Raw genomic sequence first — 16,085 nt, forward strand, 5'->3', positions numbered from 1 at the left:
CATTATGTAACAGGCGTTACGTAAATGTATATATTGTAAAATATATATGGGTGTACCGCAGCCATGCTTACCAGCTGTAATGGCATTATTTTGGATCACACTACCTTGCTCGGCATGACTCGCCCTACTCTGAGAAAAATAATGTTATTTTTGTGTTAAAGTATGTAAACATATTCTACTAGGACCCCCATATAAAAGTATGAACCTGAAAATTAGCATAATATGACCTCTTTAAACTTTGATGAGCTTTTCATCAACAGAAATATATTGAGAAAAAGGAAATTAGTTTGATGGTTAACTAAAGCGGCCATTCTTAACCTACTGTTGAGCTTCAGAGCACCACCTAGTAGTAGCACTGTCAAAGTAGTTATTATAATATCTAAATGTGCTCAAGATTTCACATAAATAAAAAACTTCACATTAAAGTTATTTTAATGACCAGTTATGCTTGAATATTATGATGCCAATCATGACATATCATCAGTAACAGACCATAGATTTATATAGAAGAACTAGATATCGAAACAAAGATAGCTCCCATTCAAACCAATGAAAATTGCTTGCCTAGCGCATACACCATTGGCTTCCTGGTTTACTTCCTGGTTATGCAGCCCACTGAGTATGCACATGAGAGTTTCTATCACTGGCCCCGCCCATTTACTTAACATTGTAATGACATCACAGATTTTTAAAGCGTTCTCTCAGCTCGATTTAAGTTTTTGCAAAAAATAAAACCTCCATGGATCGAAAAACTCATAATAGAAAGAACCGTATTTGACTTTTTACAGACGACTCTTTTATAATAACAGTCTTTGGGGAAAACGCATTTTGGACCGCAGGGTCATTCTTTGCTGCAATACCACGAGTGGCCACTGGGCAAAATTGGAGGCAAGGCTAAGCAACACCATCCTATCTAGGTTCTATTAAGATCTATGGTACAGACCAACATGTTCCCACTGTTAGCTAGCTAACGTTCCCTCAGATAAAGGGACAAAAATGTATCGTTTTTTTATAATAATGCAAAAAAATAAAAGCTTGATTTATATGACACTTCCTAAACAATGAAAATAAAACACAAAAGCATAGAAGTTACAGATCTGGCATCATTTTTAAAATGAAAAAGTAATGTGGGAGACAAACCTTTGCAAGTAAAATCCAAAAACTGTGGTGTAGAAATATTGCTCTGAATACATTAAATTTGGATTCATGTGGTGAAATCCAATCTCTTTTTGTCTTGTTACATTTTTGTTGTTTTAATGCTCATTTTTCGAGAAGCTGCTCCTCGAAAATGTTTTGACATTCAGAGGAGGGCCTGAATTGAGTAGTTGTGCAACCAAAAAGTGCTGCAAACTAATGATTTCATCATTCCTTTTAAATATTTTTAAGTACATAAATGTCAATCAGTCTTTTAGTCTATAAATAGTCAAATAAAAGATTTTGAAGAAAACCTAGATCTCTCAGTTTTGTGAGTATCCAAGCTCCTTCCACAGTCACTGCTGTGTGTTTAACCATGATGGCAATCTTTACTTGACCTAAACTAAACCATACCTTAAATATTAAACATGTACACAAACAACACAATAAAAAAGCAAAAACAATAATATAAAATAACAATTACTGATAACTACAGCCTATCACATTACAGTTCAAATAGCTCACAGTATCACCTGTAATAATATCAGTATCTGTCTCCAAGAACGCTGAAAAGCATGAAGAACGTTTGTAGGCCTGTTGGTTCCTCTGTCAATCATAGGTGATGAGGGGAACTTTTTTTTTCTCCTCCATTTTCTTTCTATCTCTCTCTCCCAAGAGAGGGACTCGACACTGCTGTTTGTCAGCCGTTAATTAAAAGGCAGGTTGTCCTGACGATAAACGTGCTGTGACAAATTAATTTTCTTTCTGTCTGTATGGGTGAATGGACTCTGCCCCCCGTATCCTCCTCTGTGGAGTTAGAAACACCCCAGGGAGAATGTGTGTGTTTGTGTGTGTGCATGTGTGCATGCGTGCATGCGTGTGTTAGAGAGTGTGTGTGTGTGTGTGTGTGTGTACATTAATGTGTGTGCGCATGCATGATCCCCTAGAGGCCTGAGCAGATTGCCAGTGATGATGACTTTACCTGCATGACTGAGCTATGATAGCTTGGAAGCACGCATACACCTACTGCCAACATCCCTACACACACTCATATTACCATGCACACATTACACAATAACACATACACACAGCTCCACAGTAGCTAATGTGCCCCTGAGTAGAGAACTTAAACTCCTGTTCCTTGTTGAAAGTTTTCTCCTCTGATGTGACGTGTCCTCATGTGACAGAATAGCAACAAAAGAGTTAGGTAGGCTTTCTCAAGGAACCAGTAATTTGTGTAAATGCATGTTTTTCGATTCCATGTTCTGATTTCTGGAAACGACTTTGGAGGAGCAAAATTTAGCCACGCTGCTCTTTTGCCCAAATTGGCAGTTACGCATGCATCAGTGCACGTGTATGGTGTTTACAGTACAGTGGACTGGAACAATCGCTTACAAGCTTCATGAAAGAGAGCAGTCATACAGCAAAATGTGAATTAGGGAAGTCAAACATGATCAAGGGTGGTAATCAGACTGTACTGTCTTTAGTGTCCAAGGTAGTACTCTCACTGCTCCAGAATCAGCTGATACTCGTTAGTCCAGCACAGGTGAATGCAAGGAAGCAGACAAAATTTTTATATTTTTCTATACTTTAACTTCATGGTAGTTTTTTGCTTTTAGGATATTTTGACATGCTGTCTTGCTCAAGCCAAATGCTAAAAATCGTATCTTACCAGTTAGCGCTGTTGCCTCAAAGCAAGAAGGTCATGGGTTCAAATCCACGCTGGGGCAGGGACTTTCTGTGTAGGGTTGTCATGTTCTTGCCATGCTTGTGTGGGTTTACCCTAGGTCCTCCCATTTCCCCACCCATCAAAACCTGTATATTATGTTTATTCTCCTGTCAGTGCCCTTGACCAAAGAAGCTGAGTTGGATCTGGATTGGATCCCCGGGCATTGTGAGTTGGCTGCCTACTGCTCCTTAGAGATGGGTTAAATGCAGAGAACTATTTTCACTAAGATTCTTGTTCTAAACAGAGGATCATAAGTAAGGCTGGGGGACAAAATCGATTATTTTATACATCCCAGTTATCTCTTGAAAGATTACATCTCAATACAGAAAAGTCAAAAATTGGAGATTTAAAACCTAATCCTTGATACTATGATTGAGTCTTACAATTTTGTGAGACCAAGCTGTTTGTTCCTTACAGCTTAACCATTGGATGGTGAAATGTAATGGACGTAAACATGTTTGTCATGTTTGATAATGGAATTGAATTCTTTACCTGCCAATCCTTGATTTTTGGGGCTGATGCCAATATCGATATTAGGAAGTAAAAAAATGTTTTTAAAAATAGTATAGAATATATATATATATATATATATATATATATATATATCAATAAATTGGCCAATATACAATAATGTTTGCAGTCGTCCTTCAAATGTGGTTATCAAACAGCAAAGATATACAACTGTAAAAGGTTTTGCCTACCAGCCTACTAACCCTACCAGCGAATGTTAATGTCTAAAATGACACCAGTGTACCAAATCTTAGTGACTTTCTGTGAATTTAACATGCATGAGTTCTCCCGACCATCTTTTCTGCCTTTTTCTGAATTCTAAATAATAAAAAAAACAACAACACATATTTGCTAACATATCAAGTCAATACCAATATATCTGTGAGAGACCGATATCGGTCAATAATATCAGGCAAACGATACATCAGTCGGGCTCTAGTTTATTTTAATCTCGGATCCAATATTGCACTTTTTTCTAAGTAACACATAGTCACACAGTAAAAAAGTGGCTACCTTGTGATTTGAGAAGAAATCACTTTGCAGCCCTTTGAATTGGTAAAACAGATCATGAGGTGCCTAGAGATTGCCTCCCATAATCGTAAGTATAATCTGCCAAATTTAAACAATATCCAAACCTAGTTCTACATTTATCACAGACAGAATTTTCATTCATATGACTTCTTTAGTTTCTTTGAAAAATAGGCTGTATTCCTGTCTTTATACAATCTTCCTGTTTCCTACAATCAAAATAAATCCAAATAAAAAAAATACAAACATTTGACTTAGTAAACAGTAATACAGGGTAGCACAGACAAAGAAGACACAGTTCAGAAACAAAGTATTTTCTATATAGAATATCTGTAGGATCGTAGAGTGTTTTCAAAGTCTCCCAGTATGTGAATATGCTTTATATGCTGGGCGCAGGTTCTTTAGAGATAGAGGTGAATGAGCAGTTGAGAAAAAACACCAGTGAAGTACTTTTGAAGCAGTGAACTTAAGAGCTGTTAGACTGCCTGCATAACCTTGACCCAGATTGAAGCAGGATAAATCTGTAAAAAACACAGACACACACACACACTTGCAAATGAGGCCCAATTATCATCTCCCCTTGATCCCTATTTCTCCCCTCTTTTACTCACTCTCTTTACTCTCCTTCATTTTAAAAAAACTTCTATTTCATGTCCCACTCTCCTGTACCCCCTCTCCGTCCTTCCTCAGTCCATCCATCTTGCCTTGAGTGACCTAGTATCTTCTTCTGTTTCGGGACATCGTGTTGTTGGTCCACTCTCCACTCCATGGCCTTGTTCTCTTTCCCTCTTTGCAGTTTTTTTTTTTCTTTATCACTCTACCCTGCAGCTATCTGAAAAGCCCAAGAGGGGCCACAAGAAACAAGGCCACAGTTTCAAACGTTTTGCTGCTTCTACTTAAAATAAACCTTGTTTGATCAGTTACTCTGTGTTAAAGTTTGCGTTTGTCTGGAAAATTAATATTAGTCCCAAGGTAAAAAAAAGAGTATTTTTTGTCAAAGTTTCCACGTTTTTAGTTTATTGTTGAAGATGAACACATTGGACACAGTACACAGTAACATCAGTTGAAAATACTAAATCTACTTGTAAATGAGTACAAACTGCTTCAAGAAGTTTCAATGTCCCTGGCTGTTGGCTCTTTAAGAGCAAGTGTAGGTAGTAAATTGAAAATATGGTTTTGCTGCCCTCTCTGGTTCAGAGTTTCCACATGAAGTATATAAAATATGGATAGAGCTTCTGGGTCTGAAAAGTAAAGCAGATGTGTAGGTGCCTTCAAACTGCATTATTTCTAATGGCCAGCAGGGGAAGACTGGTTGCACAAAGAAGTCTTGAATCTTTTGAGAAAATGACTCTGCCTCAAACATGTTTTATTACCTCAGGAAACAGTTTCTGCATTATAGTCTAGTCTAGTTTTCTTCAATACAGCATTATGTTCATTTTGTAAATTATGGTCCCATTTAGAGTAAAATGGATGGTAAAGCAGAGTATGCTTTGAGGCATGGCTACCTATTGATTGATGAGTCGCTATACGCATGGCACGTCCTCAGGTTCTCAGTCAGATCCAGTTAGGATATCCTGTCCAGCTCCACCCTATCATCCAAACACGGTCACTTTTGGCTAAAAAAAACAAAATGGTGATGGCTATAATGTCAAATTCAAGATTTTGAAATGGTAGTCCCCAAACCAATAGGTGACATTGCGGTGGGTTTACACTTTGACCACCACTTTGTTAACTTACTCTTTCAGTAGTCATAAAAAGAGATCAGGCCAAATGTAGGTTTTTTATTTTCTTCATCTTACGCAAACACTTACACAAACACTGTTTTACGCAAACATCGGTTTAACTTAATTTTGGACTTGTAACAAAACTTTACACTGATCTCGGAATTCTTTAAATATGTTGGGATCAAGAGATGTTGAACAGAATACTGAACTGGAAATACGTATTCATAGAAATTCATGCACCAATTAGCTAGTCTATGAGGGCCGTAACAAACTGAGATAAAGCAACATGTATGTTTGTGGAAGCACTCTGAATTAGTCATGAAAGAAGTTCAAAAGAAATGTTCATAGAATTATTCATCAGGATGATCAGTGGGAAATCTTGTCTTGATGTGCAGTTGATTTATCTTCAGGAGACACTTGAAACAGCCTGAACTCGGCCACTTATGAGGTCTGATAAGTCAGGGGTACAGTACCTCAGAAAAGATCAGAGGCTGGCCCTGGATCCTCCTTCTCGCTCTCTCTGTGTACAAACCCATTGATTGCCACTAACTGAGTGGAAAATGCTGCTAAGATCTGATTGATTCATCTAATTGATCTGCCACGAACTCTGGTGGCACCACAGCCAGATGGACAGAGGACATTTGTCCCTGAATTTTGCTTTGATAATTCAAGTAAAGGAATTACAAAGAGTTACATATCTGCGACACTAGAGATGTCTCTGCTGGTGAAATATTCTATTAAATGAACCATATTAGAGAAAACATTCCCGTTTTGATTCTTGGGTTTTCTCATCTCTCACATTGATCACAGAGTTGTGCAAAGTACAAATATAATCAAACATACAACAGTTGGTGAAGAAATATTTGGCATTTTGGATTAAAGCTTTTGGATTGGACAAAGTTCTGAGCGTTCTGAACAAAAGTGGCCATTAACAGAGAATAAACAGCCAATTTTAGTTAATTAAAAGCTGCGTAGATTTGTTTTACTTTGGAAAAGCCTCAGAAATGTTTTTTTAGTAATGTCAGTTGACTTTGTATAACTGAATAATGATGAATAATGCTTTTTTTAAGCCTGACAGGAAAAAGTCAAGCAATAATTACATAACAAATGTGTCACTTGATTAAAGGTCCAGGATTTAGTGGTAGACAGTGTTGTAAAAAGTATCCAAAAGTCATACTTGAGTTAAAGTCAAGATATTGTTTTAACATATAACTTTGGTAAAAGTGAGTCACCCATACAATAAGTACTTGAGTAAAAGTGTTAAAGTATCTGATATTGAATGTACTAAAGTATCAGAAGTACATGTTAAAGTAAATTATACATCTATTCACATATAGTATACTGTTTGTATGATCTGTATACTATGGATCAACAGATTATCAGCCTTTTGATTCACCGATTAGACATTGAGCTTTTCTCATTATCAGAATCAGTCTTCTTTTTAATATGATTGCTGTTAAAATAAAAACAACAATTTAAAAATGCCCTTCTTTGGCCCTGATGCAGACTGCAATCTGCAAAATAACTAGAAAGTAAATATATCAAATTAATGTAGTGGTGTAAAAATTACATTATTTGCCTCCAAAATATAGTGTAGTGGAAGTATAAAGTAGCAGAAAACGGTAATGGAAAAGAAGTACAATTACCTCAAAATTGTACTTGAAGTAAAGGAAAGTTACATTCCATCACTGGTGCCATCGAGCGCTGAGGTTGCAGATAGAAACAAACTGACTCCTTGTCTCACCATCCACCACGGTGGCCATGATCAGATGATTATACACAAATAAAAAACACAATTATAAATATATTCTATTTCTGCCCCTAAATCTTACACTTTATACAAAAAATAAAGTAATGAAAACATCAAATTGGTTTACAGCGGAGCAATAATGGAAAATCCTACCTTAAGACATCTAAAGAGCTTGCCTGTATATAGCCATACTGTATATGCATGTGTGGCTTCTTACAATATTAAGTTGCATAGCAGCACTATACAACTTATTGCTTCCCCTGCTTTCTTCCTCTCTTACTTTTGCACACAAACACACACAGACAGTAGTTACCCAGTCGTTATCTGCTGCAGCCAGTATGTCCCATAGCTCTTCTATTAACATTCAGACTGATAAAGCCCTCGCAAATCACTCCCACTGCACTGCATACTGACTGGCCTTAATGGGATGAGGCATTGTGCGTGTGTGTGTGCGCGTGTACGTGTGTGCGTGTGTGCTGGCTTGTGTTTGGTTTGTGTTGAGGTGCCTGGATCTGTACTCCACCCTGAAATTAGCTGTTCATTCCACTCTACACGCATCATGGTGATGCCTGTATCCCACACACACACATAGATACACACACACACTCACAAAACATTATTCTTTTCTGCTAATTGACACAATAAAGGGTTTGAAAGAATTGGAATTGGATCTACAAATGCCATACTAGCAGAAAACTTGCTGAAAATAAATTACAAAGTTTTGAAATCACAAGTGGTCGGTTTCAGTCAGGTGTTTATTAGATAGGTTTGGCGCTTTGATGGAGTTGATGGGAAAGTTTGAAACTTTTCCTGAGGGACTCCAAATGTGTATTATTTATATTCAAGTGTACTAAAGAATGTATCTGCTTTCCAGACAAAATGCTGCTAAAAGCAATGCCATCATCGTAATGACGCTGCAAAGTTAAAGCTTACTCTTTTGCCCCTGCTCTCTTTTCTTATCTCATAGAAGAAAATGTTCAAAAAAAGTCAGTTTGGGACAATTTGCTCCTTCAGCTACAGGCTCTGAGACTGAGGCAATCAATCCTGAGCTCTTGGGGTCTTAGAGTTTGATTAATAGGTCTAGATGGAGAATGGCTCTATTAGTACAGCTGAGTTGTCACACTTGGTGACCCGGTGAAGTGCCACTCTGTCATCGAGGGTTTTTTCCCTACATGTGATAGAAAATATACTTGTTAAATCCAGTAAAGTACTGACATGATGACAGTTTTTTTAGCATTTAAGGCAGCTAGATTGTAATTTTCATCTCCTGGTACTTTAAAATGCAGCAGTAGAATCAGGCCCTAAGTGCCTCACAGGATAGACAGGAACTGTAAAAGTAGAATTGAGTGTCGTCAGTGTAGCAGCAGGAGACGAGGTAGTAAAATAGACAATAACGTGATTAAAATCAAGAGATCTAGTGAAGTTCTACTCAGACTTTGATGGCATCTTTCTTTCCTAATGGGAGTGAGACATACAGGATACCAGTGCACCAATTGAAGGGGCACCAGTCCTATAAACAATTAATTTGTTCAACAAGTGGTCACCAAAAGTTAAGGAAAACATTCATAACTTTATTATTTCAGATACCAGATATGTGTTGTCAAGTATGGTTTCCTTTCCTGCCTACCTGGCTGTCCCTATTGTGGACAAGATGATGGTGTCGCGTTATATATTCAAGACTATATAAACTGAAAATGGGTCAGATGAGAGAGGTCTGGCTATGCAAGACTAGATGACTTGAATGCCACACTTGTCAGCCTACGATAAAATCAGCTGCTCCAACATTTAGCGTTACCCTGGGACCGCAAAGATTTTACGTTAGTGTCATGTTTTCTAACCCTATCACCATAGTAATGCGTGGAAGGTATTTCATGGAGTGGAGAATTACTTAATGAAAATAATATCTCTGATGTAATGTTGGTCTCTCTTACTCTATATTGAAAAATGTGACATTAATTAAAGTCTATTGCGCATAAATGGCTGCTGCATATCTAAAGTTAATCTAACGTACAGCAGTTACCTGTTTACTTTAGATTAAGAAGGAGAGGTAGCTTAAGAGGATTTAGATATTTTCAGCAGAAGCGGTCCTCAAATGATGATGATTTACTCAAAGTATCCTCCATGAAAAATGGTGACTTACTCCTCCGTGTGGTCGTTCGAGGGGCTGCGCAGCCATCGACAACTATCGGAGCCAAGTTCTGCCGATAACAATTGTTAACAATAGTAACAATGGACACATCAGTAGACCTCCAATTTCTGTATTATCTCGATGGACATTAAGCTGATGAAAAGTTCTTTATACATCGTAGTCCAATTGTGATAGGGAATACATGTTCTTACTCCAGACTGGTCTTCTGAGTCAGATTAAGTCATGTTAGGCTAACATGAGTGTAGCGGCTAACCCTAAACTTAAAGCTATTTAGAGGCTGCATAGACAGGCTAATAGTTGACGCTCTCGCTGTAGTGTGGCCTACCTTTGTGTCGAGTGAAAATAAGAGTCCCAACTTCTTCTTGCCTTCTGATGGAATATTGATTGCTTATTGTCTCCAAAGAGTTACATGCAAGTGTCCATAAATCTCCAAAAGAGCAAACATTTGCATCGCCGTGCCATGTTGTGTCGTGCCGTGCCGTGTGATCAAAAACCTATACAGTTTGTGCTCCTCCATCAAACAACATCTGTCGAATTAGTGAAGGTTCCTGCCTATATTCCCTTTCAGCCCAAGGGTGCCTCCTACTGGACACATTTTTGTGTTACAGACACTTAAATCAAGAAGTGGCTCCTTTATGGATTGGAATTAGAACAGGCTGTAAAATAAAAGCGTTATTAGCAATTCATGATGAGTTAAAGAGGCCAATCATTGACATAAAATATAAAGATGAACCAGGTCCAAGTCATATCAACTTTATAGGGTGTGTGGCTGAGCCCAACCGAATTTTTGGGGCTGATACCAATATTAGGTAGTCAAAAACACCTATACTGATAAACGTACATTTTTTTGCAATGACCCCTCAATTGTGGTTATCAAACACTTGTGACAAAGATATGTAACAGAGGGAGGTTATTTTACGGTTTGACAATAACTTTCTAAACTGGCATCAATTACATACAGCAGACACACAATCATGGTATTGGTAGTGGCACTGTCTCACTACCTTGAAGCTCTTTTCAACAACAGGCAGATTTTTTAAAGCAAACAAACATACACACAAATCCACACACTTGCTCTCAGTGCAGCTCTCCCTGGCGGTTACCTAAGGCAGTGGAAGGCAGCCATGATTTAAGGCCTCTAATTAAGTTGTTAACAGTGAATCTATCGCAATTCACATTTTCTCTTCGCCTGGAGGAAAAGAAGTACAATAGATTTTAAGACAGAGAGGAAGAGATATTGAAGGAAGAAAGGCAGGAGGAAAACAGAGGTCATGGCACGGATGAGGAAGGGAGGGAAGGGGTTGGCAGAGGGAACAAAAACCTGGGCCAAAATATAGGCTTCATCCAACCAGAGAGAACAAATGAATTGGAGGAGTGCTTTCTAACATAATACTAGAGAAGTGTAAGAGGGCACTTCCTGGTGTGACATGGTAATTTATGGAGATGGAATGCCTTTTCTGTTTTTCCAGGTTACTGCTTGGCACCACAGAATTAAAATCGCTGTTGTTGGCGCTGCAGAATGGACTGGAGGGTATAAAACTTGCAGGCTACGATTTGTCATTTCACAGCTGGCCAGGAAATGGCTACGGATGTGAGAGGTTGAAAATGGAGATTGGACACCCCAAAAAAAGGACAAACAAGATAGACAAGACAGGACTGGGATATACAAACCCTCATAATTCACAGTGGCATCGGTGTGGAATAACCTAGTTTTTTCAAGGTCGAGGCTTTGGATACATATTTGTCACATGGACCCTTTGAGCCCCTGATTTTTTGTTTCTTGGCTGAACAGTAGGGAAGCATAATGTGGAGAAAATATGTGATTTCTATTAGAGGTCAACCGATAGTGGATTTTTAAAGGCCGATATAATAACGATAGTTGGGAGAAGAAAAAAGCAGATAGCCTTCAGTGCCCTATCCCTATTGTGGACAAGGTGATGGTGTCGCATTCAAGACTAGATAAACTGAAAACGGGTCAGATGAGAGAGGTCTGGCTATGCAAACTAGATATGACTTTTATGCCACTCTTGTCAGCCTCCGGTAAAATCAGCTGCCCCAGCATTAAACGTTACACCAGGACCAGAAAGATTTTACATTAGTGCCATATTTTCTAAACCTATCGCCAGAGTAATGTGCGGTATTTCATGGAGCTGAGGATCACTTATATCAATATCTCTGATGTAATGTTAGTCTCTCTTAGTCTACATTGAAAAACGTGACATTAATTAAAGTCTGTCGCGTATGTATGGCTGCTGTTGCTTTAAAAAGTACCCAAATGTCCTCTTAAACTTACAAAATGACCTAGAATATTTCAAAGAAAGGTTATAATAAACAGAAACCATCATTCATTGAATTGTGAGTGGCCTGTTCTCTTCATGATAATAGTTATGAAACAGCATAAAACATGGGCTGAGGAAATTAATTAAAATCCACAGGCATGGACTCCTATTAGCCAAACAAACAGCATCATATCAGTCCTATCAGGGGTGGATGAACACTTGATTTATAATGGAAGTTCAATATCAGCTTTGATACACTGGTCTAAAGCTTAGCATAATCTCTTAAAAGTCCTCTAGTTCTAGGTCACTGTGACATTTAATTAACATTTCCAATCTCATTTTCAAAGAGAACTGATGATGTTTTTCAACATTTCTGCTGTTTGGTCTAAAGCAAGGCTCATCAGCGCATGATGACTGAGAGTGAGACTTTTTATTCAGCCTGTTTTTAATATGAATCATCTTACCCCTGACTGTTGTGGAAATTAAACCAACTCAGATTACAAAACAAGAGTCAACAGGAGATATCCATTACGACCGCAGTAGATATTATTGCTTTTCATCGGTACATAATGTCTGCAAATTCAGATGAAAGCTAGTTGAGACATCAGCGTAAATATATGCTCAAAGCTTGACCACTTTTAAAGTACTTTACAATATAACAGTAAAGTCCTTAGCGCAAAAAGGCGATGTAGATGTAAATGTTAGTTGGTAACATGTCTCTTGAAACTGGGCCACCAGGACATCTGCATCAGTTATCAAACACAACAGTGGACTCCCATCTGATGGAGTAACACAGTTGTATTGTGCGGTATGCCAATGGATGAAAGCCAGTTTCCAGTCCCAGTGCGGGAAGTGACTGAAACAGCAATGAGTTTCCATCAGAACACAGACATGAATCCCCCTCACTAGCTTTGAAACAAGTTTATTTCACTCAAAATGGAGCAGCGTCAGCTCCCTGATCTGATGTTTTTATTGGGTGTACCAGCATTAATGCATGATTTCAATCACAGTTTATTCACTGAAAGCTGTTATTTTGAGGAGCTACAGTGAGAAGTCAGACTAATAGAGGAATTTTATTTAAAACTCACACAAAACCATCTTCTCTCAGATGTTGCTGTTAGAGCTTTTAAGGCAGTTGCTTGGCATAGTTTGTAAACCGATCTATTTTCCATTTTGCAGTCGGTGGTTTTGAACCCAAAATAGTAAAGTAGGTATAGTATAGTAAGTAGGTACTAGTAGGTAACTGAGATACTTTGTTTTCCTGATTGTCTGTTACTGGTTTCTTCAGTTTAACAGAACAAACAACAGTAGTGTAGTGAAGTGACAGGGCATGCACGTGATAAAGGTGGGGTGTATTTCGAGAAGACAAACCAATTCTGACCTTTGATTATACATTTTTAATGTAGACACAGTTACGCATCCAATATTGATTATTCAATCTCTTCTCCACGTTGAAGAAACTCTTTGAATTTTAATAGTCACAACTTTAGGCTAATAATTATGCAAACTGTTTTGCCTTCACAGGGACTAGGCAAACCTGCCTATCTTTGGCTGAACGACCACGGTGGCCACAAGTTACAGCCATAGGTTTATTGTAAAAGTCAAGTAAATTACATTTATACAACCAAATGTCACAAATCACAAATTTACCTCAGGGGGTTTTACAGTCTGTACAGCATATCTATCCTTATGGTACATGTACACAGGGATGTTTTTGGACCCAAGGGGTCACGCCACTTCCAAGCACCAAGCAAGCATGTACTAGGCGTTGGCACAATGATTGGCAGGTGCTCTCAGGCTACATTTAATTGGACAAAGGCTTTCACTCGTATTCTGTCAACTGGACCGACAACTGTTTTACTGAAAACATCTAAGGTGAGAAATAAGCTGTGGAGTTGCTGAATCTGTCATCATTTTAGATCGACAGTGGTTGTTAAAATGTTTTTGGGAATTGCCAGAGGCAGCGAGTCCCGATGGATACGATTGATTTGCATAAAGTAGCTTAGACCTCAGCTTCTTGCAAATAAGGAGCGGCCAACATGACAAACGCAACGCAGAATGCATTGCACGGCTGCTTACATACAGAATGAAAGGGAAGCATGGAAATGACGGATCATGAGGACAGGTACCATTCGATACAAATCAAGTCAACCAACTAAATCAGTAGTGTCATCTACACAGCACTTTTAGCAACAACAACTTGTTGCTAAACAACATTTAGCAACCTTATGCTACTGCTAATACCAGACCAAGTAAGACTGTTTTCTGCAAAACATCCCATTGTTGGCATGCATTTCACTTCTTAAGAATGCACTTTTCATTTGTAAGAAGGGTTTTGTTGCTTCAAGTGAACTCCCAGTGTCTTATTTTGCCCAAGTAGTTCCATTACTTCAATATCTGTGATCAAACAGCAGTGACAGCTCTGGTTTCCAGAACTTCTCCATTTTCTAATTAACTTCCAGCCAGCATTACAGATCTCACATAGCCTGAAATGTATCTTTCTGAAACTCACCAGACACCCTGGCCAGATTAATGATATTCCAAACACACCCTCATCTTTTTGTCTCTAGTGTTCTTCTCCATGTCTGCTCCTCATTGGTTTGTGTCTGTTGGGTTTACACAGCAGCTTTTCCCTGCTGTCTTTTGTTTTGCTCTCCTTAACTGGGATTTAGTGTTTTTCACAGTGGGGCTTTGGGAGGGATTGTGGTGGACATGGGTGAGCTGGAAAGGTGTGTGTCTGCCTCCCCGCCTACCCCCTGCCAAGGGAAGGGATTTATCGTCCATCACAGGGTTTATAAAAGGATTGAAAAGATGGATATACAGATAAAGTCTACGGCTGACTGAGAGGAAGTGAAGGCAGAAGAGAGGGTGTTAAGGAATAAAGAAATAATGATCTCCTGAACACTGAAACACAGCGTATATTTTGTATTTAAAGCTACGACAAGGAGTTTTTAACTGATTATGAAACAGCCTCAAGAGATGGTCAATGAGAAGATAAACCACTTCTATTTAGTCCTCCTTTCTTTCTTTCTTTCTTTCTTTCTTTCTTTCTTTCTTTTTCTTTCTTTCTGAGTCCCGCACTGGGACTGGAAACTGGCTTTCGTCTTCTCTTTCTGTCTGTCTGTCTGTCTGTCTGTCCAAAATCAAAGTTTTAAGGCAGTAGGGCTGCAACTAATTAATATCTTCATTGTTGATTAATCTTTTGTTTATTTTATAGATCAATCGATGAGTTGTTTGGTCTACAAAAAGTCCAAGATGACTTCCTACAACCTTAAACACATTGTTAGTTATATTTTACTGTCATAGAGGAGTAAAGAAACGAGAAAATGTTCACATTTAAGAAGCTGGAACCAGAGAATTTATCCTTTTTTTTCCCCTTAAAAAATAACTCGATACTCGAGATTAATCGATTTTTAAAATAATTGGCGAGTAAATCAATATTTGACAATTTATCGATGAATCTATTCATCGTTGCAGCTTGACATGTCAGCCATGTGACTATGAATAAATTAAACGTCTGTGCAAGTAATCATAGACTTTAATATCCATATTTAATGGCTGCATCCGTCTAAAGCTGACAAACACACAGCTCCCAGTTTAATGAGGCTCTCCTGTGATGGGATTTTTACTCACCAGTTATGTTCTCTGACCCTGATCTGCGTCTCTCAGCTCGCTGCCTCGTGCTGCTGTGGTCCGTCCTGTGTTTGGTTGACTTGATTAAATCCATGGTGTAATGGGAAACAAATTATGGCTTGTGCAGCATGATGAGTTGAAGGGGGGATAATTAGTATGTTCATCCACCTCTGTGAAAAGATGTGCGTGTGTGTGTGGCACTTTTCCCAAATCACACTCTGTCTCCTCCTCCCTCCTCATTTATTGAACACCTCCCGTGTGTGCAGCTTGTGTCCATGTGTCTACATGCAGTTGTAGTGCAGACACCCTGGTGTGTGTTTCACGCTGTAGTGAGTCCTTAATATGTATTCATGAGTAGTTACTTGACGCCACCAGGGCCATCATTCTTTAGCCTGCAAGTGATCTGTCAGTGGCTCTAATGATCCAACACACACATGCCCTGTCACTAGGTCTTCTGTCCTTGTCAAGCATGACAGGGTTAGTAACTCACATATGGCCCAAGAGTCGATGCAACCTCATCGCCACTCGAGAGGGGCAGGGTCCAGGAAGATCTGATTGACTGACAGTTGGACACCAACAAGGATGAGATGTGCTGCCAGAGTCAAGTGTGTGAAAAAACAAAACGAATACACCCACAAATGTGACAGAT

The 16,085-nt window shown here is 38.7% G+C and overlaps 1 protein-coding gene across 1 annotated transcript in view; it reads left to right on the forward strand.

Annotated features, from left to right (window-relative positions):
* man1a1 (mannosidase, alpha, class 1A, member 1) overlaps nt 1-16,085 on the forward strand; it is a 162,292-nt gene that overhangs the window by 122,648 nt on the left and 23,559 nt on the right. The window lies entirely within an intron of this gene.

Source organism: Pagrus pagrus (assembly GCF_965226575.1).
Source record: "Pagrus pagrus genome assembly, chromosome: 16".
Classification (NCBI taxonomy): Eukaryota; Metazoa; Chordata; class Actinopteri; order Spariformes; family Sparidae; genus Pagrus; species Pagrus pagrus.